This window comes from Macaca nemestrina, chromosome 3, assembly GCF_043159975.1.
Source record: "Macaca nemestrina isolate mMacNem1 chromosome 3, mMacNem.hap1, whole genome shotgun sequence".
In the NCBI taxonomy this organism is placed as follows: Eukaryota; Metazoa; Chordata; class Mammalia; order Primates; family Cercopithecidae; genus Macaca; species Macaca nemestrina.
Window position 1 is genome coordinate 75,215,063 of NC_092127.1, and position 12,818 is coordinate 75,227,880.

Genomic DNA, 12,818 nt, shown 5'->3' on the forward strand with positions numbered 1-12,818 from the left:
TTTTTAAAACTTCCATTTATTTCCTTTTATTTCCAATCCTTTCTCCCATTCTTAGTCTTGGACAGAGTTGGCAGTGTTTGGTGCCATAAACAGAAAGACAGGACACCACACCAGTATACCAGTGCTTCAAATGTATGCAAATTTCTTTAAGAATAGGGTGCTGTCTCATAACAAACTCCATAATTCCCATTCTTATGCCTAGTCACGGTATAATCAGGAAAGCATACCCTCTTAATGTGCAAGACTTAATAGCTATAAAAATAAAAAGAATACAGTCATTTTAGCATAAATTTAAGGGGCTAATGTGTAACATTTTCATATTCATATTACAGAACCAAATAGGATTTATATACCTCCAGAATTTGCAGGCCTTTTGAAGCAAAATTACTTTGTCTCCCCTCTTCCTCTCCCTCTCTTTCTTCCCTTTCCTTCATCTCATATTCACCCTTTTTCCCTCTTTCTCTCTTTCAAGATTTATCTCACAACTGTTGGATAATGTTTCTCAGTGAACAATTCAATGCCCCTTTCCCATGCTTCTCTTGAGCTGTTTCCTTATTACCAAACCAAACTTACTGCCAGTTCCAGGGCTCATCTGGCTGGGGCTTCCTACATCTGCTGTGCTAGGAATAGCTTTTCCCTTCACCAGTCAGCCATAAAGCAATGATGAGGTTGCAGGAGGGGCAAGTATTAGGAGAACATAAAACGAAGGGGGAGGGTTAGAATAGGACTATAGGACTATTCTTTCTTTTCTATGATGGATTTCCTTCAGGCATCTCTGGACAGCTGAAATCACTTCAAAGGGAGGGAAAGGGAGAAGCCGTTCTTTCAGAAGCAGGTTTCTCCTTTCAGACAGTCCCACATTATTAGTGCCATATAATCACTTTTCAGTACCTTTTTTTAGAACTTCATTTTATTTCCTGAGAAACCATATAGCTTACATCTGAATAGCATCCATTTCTATGAACCCACAGAGCCTGGGCTTCTCCAGTGTCTGCCTCCATTTCCAGATTAAAAGTGGGGCGAAACTAGAGGAAATAACATCTCCCACACCTCTTTTATGTCCACCAAAGAGCTTTTAAAAGTAAGGAGAAGACAAACTGTGTGCCATAGCAATGGTCTTCTACTTCCCGAGGGTGTTGGAAGATGTAAGGATCTAATAAAATATACTTGGAGTGGAGTACAGATCGCAAAAATGAGTTAACAGTGAAGAGATCATCAGTTTTCACTCTTTCTGCCTTTGTTTCTTCATATCTAAACAACACTAATATATCTATTCCATGGGGCAATGAGGAGCAAATAAGGAAAGGGAGGTTAAGTCCTTAGTACAGAGACTGGCATGGACTAAATCTTCAATAACGCTCAGCTAGTAACATCATCTCCGTCTACGTTTCAGTTGGGCCTTAAGGGAGCCATCAGTAAATACCTACGGAATGATGAAAGGCTAGTTCTTGTTCACTGGGTGCAGTTTCTTTAACTTCTTTCGGAAATGGCAAGGTTCAGTGTCCACCATCTCAAGTTGTGTCCATGAGGCTTTTTTACATCCTTTGATGAAAGTCAAGCATAGAGGAAAGAGATGGTCTCTGGTACTCACCAGATCTTCAATTCTAGCCAGAAGAAAGTGCTAGGGAAGATATAGCATATTTCATTTTGTTATTGCTGTTTTATTATTATTACTATACTTTAAGTTCTGGGATACATGTGCAGAATGTTCAGGTTTGTTACATTAGGTATACATGTGCCATGGTGGTTTGCTGCACCCATCAAACCGTCATCTACATTAGGTATTTCTCCTAATGCTATCCCTCCCCTAGCCCCTCACCCCCAGCCCCTGCAGGCCTCAATGATGTTCCCCTCCCTGTGCCCATATGTTCTCATTGTTCAACTCCCACTTATGGGTGAGAACATGTGGTGTTTGATTTTCTGTTCCTGCGTTAGTTTGCTGAGAATGATAGTCTCCAGCTTCATCCCTATCCCTGCAAAGGACATGAACTCATTCTTTTTTATAGCTGCATAGTATTCCATGGTGTATATGTGACATATTTTCTTTATCCAGTCTATCATTGATGTGCATTTGGGTTGGTTCCCAGTCTTTGCTATTGTGAAAAGGATGTAGTACATTTCTTAGAGGTGAACTTTAAGAAACTCTTTGAGCATCTGTTGCAATGAAGAGATACAGAAAATTCTGAAAACAAAGCCAAATACCAAGAGGCCTAGAAGAGGATGTGGAATGGCTACAGCCAACTCCTCCATGTCACGGTGCTGGATTGTTTCCTTTAAGCTCCTGCACTAATATAATTGTTAGGTTTTCCAACATGTGCTATGAAACTTGGTTCTAAAGTATGATCACTTAGACATATACATATAGCTAAAATCAGTGAAGCATAATAAATAACTCGAGACTAATGATAATGTTAACAATATGTCTGGAAAAAATTCTAGAATATAGCATGCTTGCAACTATTATTATAGCATAATAAAGGATAAGTGATTTAGTTTTAAAATAAAGTTGCCTAGATACTATAAAATATGGCACTTAATATACCTTTAGGGATCCAGAGAATACTCAAATCTTTGTTAACTCTAAGGAAATTTCTGAAGAAAAGAATAACAATTTTAAAGTTTTTCCTGATTCAAATTTCCTGTTGATGTCAGTAAACCATTTGGATTTACTGATCCATAGTTATGAGTCAATATAAATTTCAACAGGTAATTTCCTACTCAGGCTAATATAAATAAGACAGTGGGTTGAAGCTATAAATAACTCATAAGCCCATTACTTCCTAATATAATAAAGAAAATACTATGTTAATTTTTTTTAAGGCAGAATCTTGCTCTGTCACCCAGGCTGGAGTGCAGTGGCACAATCTTGCCTCACTGCAACCTCCACCTCCTGGATTCAAGCGGTTCTTGTGCCTCAGCCTCCCAAGTAGCTGGGACTACATGTGTGCACCACCACACTCTGCCAATTTTTGTATTTTTGTTAGAGATGGGGTTTCACCATGTTGCCCAGGCTGGTCTTGAACTCCTGGCCTCAAGTGATCCACCCGCCTTGGCCTCCCAAAGTGCTGAGATTATAGGCATGAGCCACCATGCCCAGCCAATGTATTTTGATTAAACGTTTAAAGACTTACTTTTGAAAATGCCATAATTAAATAAAATATCCATATTCAGACAAATTGGATAATATGTTTTACCATACTACACTTAGTAAGCTTAATGAACAAAAAAGGGTAAAATTTATGAAATAACTTATAAAACATAGTCCATATACTTTTTAAAATTTAATTGCTCAGGTAGATTATTCTCTACCCAATAAAGATAAAAGTTATTTTTCAATGTTTTCAATTTTTCAATTTTTTCCTTCCTTCCTTCCTTCCTTCCTTCCTTCCTTCCTTCCTTCTTTCCTTCCTTCAGGCTTCTTTCCTCCCCTCCCCTCCACCCCTCTTTCCTTTCCTTTCCTTCCCTTCCCTTCCCTTCCTTTCCCTTCCCTTTTCCCTTCCCTTCCCTTCCCTTCCTCCCTCTTTCTGTCTTTTGAAACAGAATCTCATTCTGTTGCCCAGGCTGGAGTCCAGCTGCACAATCTCAGCTCGCTGCAACCTCCAACTGCCAAATTCAAATGATTCTCATGCTTCAACCTCCCAAGCAGCTGGGATCACAGATGCATGCCAAGACACCCAGCTAATTTCTGTATTTTTAGTAGAAACGGGGTTTGCCATGTTGCCCAGACTGATCTCCAGCTCCTGGGTTGAAGTTATCCTCCTCCCTTGGCTTCCCAAACTGCTGGGATTACAAGTCTCAGCCGCCACATCTGGCCTATTTTTCAATTTTAAATCCCTATTGGAGGACCTAAATATCACAATTTAAAATATCTGAATATATATGTCTATATTACAAAATATCTTATTGACAAAAACTTAAAATAATGGTTTTTACCTAGTTTATGGAATTGATGAGAGGTAATACTTACAATTATTTTTTAGTGAATCATCAAAGGTTGGATATATTGGATACCACTTCATTTTGCTGATGCCTCTTCTCCAATGTATGAAGGTTTAAACATCATAACTTCCAAATTATATACATAAGCTGAACTATTACAATATCCTTAACATTTTTATAATTGATAAAGTAAACAAATCTTAGAAGAGAAAATAAGGAATTAGAAATCACTATAGAGAAAAACAAAACAGCTGTAATTCAAGTCACCAAAATAATTTTAATATTGCCTTTGTTTCCTCATGGAACAGCTACTGAGCTCAGTTATAATAACATGTGTGAAAATAAATTGTACAATTTATGCAAAATGTTATGGGTGCGTTATTACTATTATTGAGGTCAAGGAGAAATGTAGATTTATGTAAATTAAAATAGAACTTGGAGAGTTTGGCATATCAAATATATAAATCATATTTACTGATGTGTGTGTGTGTGTGTATGGCGTGTATGTAAAACCACTTTTATTGATTTTTTTTTTTTACTTTGAAATTCTCATTGGAGACAATGTGCAAAATTAGGGCTCCTAGTCCACTGTAAAACATGATGTTTTAAAATTATCTTTAAGATCTTAACATTCTTTTCTTTTAGGCACATTTTTTTATGCACCTAAAAATGCCATTTGATGTGCAAAGGAGTCTTCTTGGTGTGAAATTTCAATGTGTGCCTGCATCATTGTTTTCATGCATGGTGATTTGCAAGTCATTAAAAAATGGTGGCTACATTTAGGATTTCTTTTCATTTTAATTTTGGAGAGAAAGCACAGCCCCTATTGTCAACAGTTAAAGAAAAGCATAAAGCAGGCAGATGAAAAAGTGATGCAAAAGACAGCTAGAAAACGGTGGAGGGATAAACTCTGGCTTTCTTTTTACTTTGTTTCACCCAGCCAGGGGAACATAGCTAAAAGTGACTTACAGAAGTGACTCACATCCAAATAACCACAAAGCAAATTATTTTTATACCAAGAAGAAAAAGCAATTCTTAACAGGGAAAAAAAAAATGTTTAAAGAGAAGGAAAGTATTTTATGAGAAATTGCTTTCCTAGATCACTCTGCCTGAAACTATGAACAAACTGACATTTGTAAGCCCCCAAGAATCCTGTCAACCACCAAGATTGTTGGTTCAAATCAGAAAATAAGTTGTGTGGAATTACTTGGGAGAATTATTTTTCTTTTCATCAGGAAGCAAGTGAGAAGAAATCAAAGGACAGACAAAATACAAGTATACAGCGTATTTCTAAACAATGGTTGTTATATCTATTTATATAAATGTCAGATACATAAAAGTAAACTGCATTGAGAATTTTAACATGTAAATGTAGCAATGGAATTTATGATAGCAGTTAAGCTGGTTTTCTCAGAGTTGTTTATAATGCCTTTTTTGAAATAATGAGCTCCCTCAAAAAAAATTCCCCTATAGCATGAATGTCTTAGGATCAATTCTATTTGTACTCTAATATTATCCATAACTCTACCAATCAATGTTGATCCTAACTATTAAAAGTTTACTTACTTCTGTCATCTCTTGTGTCATTGTCAGGAATTAGCATTTGAAGAGACACCACAAAAGGGCCAGGAATGGTGGCTCTTACTTGTAATTCTAGCACTTTAGGAGGCTGATGTGGGAGGATCACTTGATCCCAGGAGTTTGATACTAGTCTAGGTAACATAGTGAGACCCCCTTGTTGCAAAAAATACAATTAGCTGGGTGTGGTGGCACACACCTATAGTCCCAGCTTCTAGGAAGGCTGAGGTGGGAGGATTGCTTGAACCCAGAAGGTCAGTGAGCTATGATTTCACCATTGCACTCCACCCTGGGTGACAGAGACCCTGTCTCTTAAAATATGTCTACATATTTTTAAAAAGAGACACCAACAAAGAGCATACGAGTTTCTACTTGGACTTCAAAAATATCTGCACTATTTTTACTCTTGTTAAAATGTAACTTCAAAAGGTAAATAAATTATTCTTATTCATATATAAACATGTCAAATATTTTATTTATTTAAGTCATTAATTAAGGACAGAACAATTAAGATGCCAGTACAAATTCAAATGAGAATTTGAAGACAGGTAGATAGACATACAGATACAGATATACAGATATATATACACACACACACATATATATATGCAATCAGGAATGTTAAAATGAATTTGTTAATAATTATAAAATGTTAATAATCATAAGCAACAAAATATAATGTTAGGATTCATCTTTTCTAGAGGGTAGAAATCAGTTGTACCTCTCCTGAACAAAATTCATTTCCATTGCTATGGCAAAAATCATTGGTATTACTCTCAATCTTCTACCACTTAACTTCTACACCTATTAAGCTGTAAAACAATCTAGTCAATCATAAGACTCACACCCTTATAGAGTTGATGATCCCCTGAGAGCTGTTAGAACACTCTACCTCTTGGCATTTTCCTAAAAGGAAACCCAGGTATCTCTTTGGCCTGTTTCTAGATCTTGGACAATATGTTCTCGACACTGCATGTAATTTTATTGGACATGTTGTTTTAACTAATCTTATTTTAGTTAATGGATCTCTTTTGGTAACTAGATGAGTCTAAAATTATGAGATCATTTTTCTTGAGGAAAACTAAGATACCTGCCTACCTGACAGGGAACTATGAGGTTAATGTAGTATTCTCAAACTTTTAAGAGAGCTATTCGTTTCTCTCTTTTTTTTTTTTCATCATTGGCTGAGTTGTTCAAATTGGAATCCCACATGTCATCCTGCCTCTTGTATATTCATCTTCTGCATCCCAAACACATAGATCCATACAGATTCATAAATAAACACACACATATATACATGCATCCCTTATTTGGCCCTGTCACATCTACCTGCAAATTATTTCCTAAAGATCACTTCTCAGAGTCTCCTGGTTCGAAGCCACAGCCCAAACCACAAACATCACTTGCTTTTGCAGCAGCATTCATATTGTTTCCTCTTTGCTACCAAAATTCCATTCTCTCTAAGTCAACCAGAGAGATTTGTAAAACTTAAATTGGATCACATTTCTCCCCAAATTTTTAATGTCTTTGCCATTTCAATGAGAATAAAATACAAATTGCATGACTTGGCCTACAAGGCATGACATACTCTAATCCCTGCCTACCTCCCTGGCCTTGTTGCCTGCCATCTTCCCTAATTCTGTTCTCCAGCCTGTCTTTCTCTCTGTTCATGAACATACTGATCTGATTCCCAGCTCAGGATCCTTATGTCTACCATTCCTTCTGCTTGAATGACTTTTCCCATATCTGCCCTTGACTGACTCCATCTCATTATTCAGGTGTCAGCTCAAAAGCTACACCCTCAAAGAAGTCTCCCTTCCCACCTTTTTTAATATAACTGCCTTCTGTCACTCTCTGCCATTAGCTTATTTTGCTTTTTCCCATAGCAGTTATCACTAGCTGAATTTTCTTGGTTGCAAAGTGGTTTAATTTTTTTTATCATCTGGCTCCCCCTGTGGGAAGTGAGAAGCCCTGTCTCATCTATACTAGTACCTGGCACAAAGTAGTGTTCACTTAATAGTTTTTAAAAGAAAGGAGAGGTCAATCCCAGGAAAATGTATTTGAGATATTTACAGAGGAATTCTGCTCACTTGGGGAATCCAAACTGCTTCCTGTCATGTGACGGAACATCACAGAATGGTACTCAGGGCAGTCATGATCCTAGGGCCCTGTGTCGCAGGAGAGCAAGAAGTGTGGCAAGGATTCCTGCACAGGGCTGTGGCAGATAATGTAGGAGTAGGAGACACAAGTCAGATCTTAAGATATGAGCTAAGATATGAAGCACTGATTCAAGAGCATATGATTCCCAAGAGAAAAAACAAGAGCAAAGAGGGTTGAAATTGGAGGCTATGGCACATGCTGGCTACTCTTAACTTTTAAAGTTGTCTAAGCAAGTTTCAGCCCACAGTGATGCACTTTGGCCAAAAGGAGGTTAGTGGCTTCCATATAAACCCTGACACTGATTGGGTTTGAGCTGTATTGGGATCCACCAAAGAGATTCAAAATCTACCTTTATGAATTAATATCTTGGAATTCTTAGTAGAAAGATGTTTTGCACTGCACGTTGTTACTTTTTTTTAATAGCTAGGTAAATTTCTGTCTCATAAGGCAAGATATTTTCTTCACATATATCTATTAGCTGCACCAAAGGGATAACAATTATCTTAGTTATGATAGAACATACATCATGCATCCTATTTAGTAATTTTAAAAGAAACGTGGTAAATTTTCTTCATATTTTTTAAAATCACTTTTCCATTTTAAGAAAAACCTCTGAAATTCTAGCAGCACTGTTTGTTGTACGTACGCCAAGTTAAAAAGGAAATCTGGAAAGATCACTCAGAACCACTGCATGCTGAAATTGAAGAACATTCCAAGTTCTTGTTGATTGTATTCTACCTTGTGCTTAAAGGGGAGACGAAAGTCCATGACAGAGATGGCATTCGAAGTGGCCTGTAAATGTGAAAATGGTTCCAGATCAAAGATTTAGTCCAACTAAAGTCCTAGGAGTTATATTGTTTGGGGTTTATTTGGAACAGAGAGGAAATGGGCATTTGTGACTTGGGTTTGCAAAAGGTTGCAGCCATAATTTCAAGAGTCTAGTATTCTTAGATATCTATATTTTGAGTACTTTATAGGTTAACTGGTTTTATTTAGCAGTAGGATTACATCATTGGGCTTTACTTATACAATATTGATCTGGAAGCTGTTTGTTAAATTAATTTGAGCAGAAGTACATGGGAAATGAGAAGTAGGAATGGAAACATAAATTTAGAGACTATTAAGTTCTGCCACAATCTGACCTTTCGTTGCTTTTCCAACCTTTATCACTCACTACTCATTCTTTACATTCCAGTTAAACTTGGCTGTTCTTGCACTCTTCAAATTCACCTCATTTACTTAAGAAGATTCCTTGTAACTGGAATCCAGTCTGCCTTCCTAGGTATCTTAACATTCTAAACAGTCTAGTCATACTTCAAGGATTTCAAGTTGTTGATACTTCTGTTACCTCCTCCACCCTCTACCCCTGAACCTCTGCTTTCTGGAAACATGTCCTTCTTACATGTTTTCACTTTCTAAATCTCCAATTTCTAATCTGTAATAATTAATGTTATCTTCCTCAGAATTCTGCTAAAGTAGATAATGAATGAAAAGATTTTTAAGCATTCTTGTTTTGAATTGTTGCATCTTAACTTGGCAATATTAATTTAACATTTTGCCTTGCTGACAGTAATTTGCATATATAAATTAGTGATTTATCTAGATCATAATTTAATTAACATTGGAAATTATGTGTTTATTTCGTTTCTACTGCAGAGTTTAGTTTGGTGCCTTATACATTATATATTTAATTCCTGTTTTGATTTTGAATTTAATGACATTTTGTAATTTGTAACAGCACATCTATCTTAAATTATTATTTTGATAATGTTCTTAAATGTTCTACAATGTTATTAAATTATGATTTTTGGGGGCTTCTTGGCAATACACTGATACTAGACACAAGTTGTTTGAGGGCATATAGCCATGCCTTCTCGTCTTTGCATTATCCTATTAAATTCCTAGTAAATTTTCTTCCATGTGGTAGAAACCAAATAAACATTTTCTGAATCAAAACATGAACACAAAGAAGTGACTCTTGTATGCTTTAAAATTACTGGAGGTACAAAAAAACTACACTTTGGATTGTTCAAGTATGTAACTGCAAAGTGTTTGTTTTGTTTTGCAACTTTGCAATGTCTTTAGAAACTGAAAAGTGCATTGTATTTTCAGAATATGGAGTGTATTCTCATGTTGCTTCATATATCACATTTATATCTAGAAAGAATTCATTCACCTTCTGTAGAAATACATTTGTAGCTTCTACAATGTTCCCAGGTCTGTGAGGAGTGCAGAAGTTTAGATATAGAACCAAATCAAAAGATCTATTTGCTCTCTGTCATAACTCTTTGAAGGCTACTCAGCTACCAGACCACCTTCTTTTTCTCTGTAACCTGGAGGTTTACTTCAGAGAGGACATTGAAGAAAATGGAAGAGAATAAAGAAATCAGTTGTGTAAAGGACCTCTAAGACCTTACTCTAAGAGTAATTTGCCTTAACACATATGCCCAGACTCCACAAGTATGCATGTTGCCTGTAAAAAAAATTTGAATTCAAGATGAAAAAAAATTATCTTATTTTAAAATTTTAACCCATTTTGAATTTACTCTTTAATGTAACTCTTCTTAGAGCCAGTTCTACACATAGTTTTAGAGTGGGAGAAATCCGACTTTGGTAGTTCCACCTCCTTCTTTGGATACTCTGTCTTTATCCACATTTTTTTTTTTGTAAGTTCCGGGGTACATGTGCAGGATGTGCAGATTTGTTACATAGTTAAAGGTGTGCCATGGTGGTTTGCTGCACCTGTCAAAACATCACCTAAATATTAAGAACAGCATGCATTAGCTATTTTTTCCTGTTGCTCTCCCTCCCCACAACCCCTACCCCCTACAGGCCCCAGTGTGTGTTGTTCCCCTCCTTAGGTTCATGTGTTCCTATTGTTCAACTTCCACTTGTAAGGAAGAACATGCACTGTTTGGTTTTCTGTTCCTGCATTAGTTTGCTGAGGATAATGGTTTCCAGCTCCATCCATGTCCCTGCAAAGGACATGATCTCATTCCTTTTTAAGGCTGCATAGTATTCCATGGTGTATATGTACCACATTTTCTTTATCCAGTCTATCAGTGATGGTCATTTGGGTTGATTCCATGTGTTTGCTATTGTGAATAGTGCTGCAATGAACATATGCATGCATGTATCTTTATAACAGAATGATTTATATTCTTTTGAGTATAAGCCCAGCAATGAGATTGCTGGGGCAAGTAGTATTTTTGGTTCCAGGTCTTTGAGGAATCACCACCCTATCTTCCACAATGGTTGAACTAATTTACATTTCCACCAGCAGTGTAAAAGTGTTCTTATTTCTCCACAGCCTCACCAGCATCTCTTGTTTCTTGATGTTTTAATAATTGCCATTCTGACTGGCATGAGATGGTATCTCATTGTGGTTTTGATTTGCATTTCTCTAATGATCAGTGATGTTGAGCTCTTTTCATATGTTTGTTGGCCACATAAACGTCTTCTTTTGAGGAATATTTGTTCATCTACTTTACCCCATTTTTAATGGGGTAGTTTTTTTTTTTTTTTTTTTTTTTTTTTACCTTGTAAATTTGTTTAAATTCTTTGTAGATTCTGGATACCTCTGTAATCTACCTTTGTAGATTCTGGATATTACATCATTACAGATGGACAGATTGCAAAAATTTTCTCATATTCTGTAGGTTGCCTGTACACTCTGATGATAGTTTCTTTTGCTGTAGAGAAGCTCTTTAGTTTAATTAGATTCCATTTGTCAATTTTTGCTTTTGCTGCAATTGTTTTTGATGTTTTCATCATGAAATCTTTGCCCATGCCTATGTCCTAAATGGTATTGCCTAGATTTTCTTCTAGGGTTTTTATGGTTTGGGGTTTTACACTTAAGTCTTTAATTGATCTTGAGTTAATTTTTGTATAAAATGTCCTAAGGAAGGGGTCCAGTTTCAATTTTCTGCATGTGGCTAGCCAGTTCTCCCAGCACCATTTATTACATAGGGAATCCTTTCCCCATTGCTTGTTTTTGTCAGGTTTTTTGAAGATCAGATGGTTGTAGATGTGTGATCTTATTTCTGAGTTATCTATTCTGTTCCATCGGTCTGTGTCTGTTTTTGTACTAGTACCATGCTGTTTTGGTTACTGTATCCTCACAGTATAGTTTGAAGTCATAGCATGATACTTCCAGGTTTGTTTTTTTTACTTAAGATTATTCTGGGTATACCAGCTCTTCTTTGGTTCAATATGAATTTTAAAGTAGTTTTTCTAATTCTCTGAAGAATGTCAATGGTAATTTAATGGGAATACAATTGAATCTGCAAATTACTTTAGTCAATATGTCCATGTTCATATTGATTCTTCCTATCCATGAGCATGGAATGTTTTTCAATTTGTTTTTGTCCTCTCTGATTTCCTTGAGCAGTGGTTTGTATTTCTCCTTGAAGAGGTCTTTCCCTTCCCTTATTAGCTGTATCCTTAGATATTTTATTCTCTTTGTAGCAATTGTGAATGGGAGTTCATTCATGATTTGGTTCTCTGCTTCTCTGCTGTTGGTGTATAGGAATGCCTGTGATTTTTGCACATTGATTTTGTATCCTGAGACTTTGCTTAAGTTACTTATCAGCTTAAGTAACTTTTAGGCTGAGATGATGGGATTTTCTAGATATAGGATCATGTCATTTGCAAACACAGACAATTTGACCTCCTCTGTTTCTATATGAATACACTTTATTTCTTTCTCTTGCCTGATTGCCCTGGTCAGAACTTCCAATACTATGTTGAATAGGAGTGGTGAGAAAGGGCATCCTTTTCTTGTGGCCATTTTAAGGAGAATGCTTCCAGCTTTTGCTAATTCAGTATGATATTGACTGTGGGTTTGTCATAAATGGCTCTCATTATTTTGAGGTATGCTCCATCAATACCTACTTTATTATCCATATTTTCTAGGCATCTGGAGCTTTTCTGTGGCTTTGATTCAGCAGGATCTAATTCTTCCTAAGGGTTCGTGTTCTTGTGTGTCACTACAGGATCATTAGCATGATTTGAACAATTATTCGTGGTCAAAAGTGGTAGAAAAAGTATAACATAAATAATGTGTGAACATTGAGAATCTCTGGCCCTTGCATAGAGCAGATATTGAAGGAAATGAATCTTCCCAGTACCACTGAAATTAT

At 36.3% G+C, this 12,818-nt stretch overlaps 1 protein-coding gene and 1 long non-coding RNA gene across 3 annotated transcripts in view; one reads left to right on the forward strand and one right to left on the reverse strand.

Annotated features, from left to right (window-relative positions):
* Positions 1–12,818, forward strand: part of LOC105486220 (arylsulfatase family member J) — an 87,819-nt gene that overhangs the window by 28,618 nt on the left and 46,383 nt on the right. The window lies entirely within an intron of this gene.
* The window catches only part of LOC105486218 (uncharacterized), a 93,781-nt gene continuing 81,241 nt past the window's right edge, over positions 279–12,818 (reverse strand). Inside the window, exon 4 of the long non-coding RNA XR_011621075.1 lies at positions 279–1,621. This is a non-coding gene — a long non-coding RNA (uncharacterized lncRNA). The remainder of the gene's footprint in view (positions 1,622–12,818) is intronic.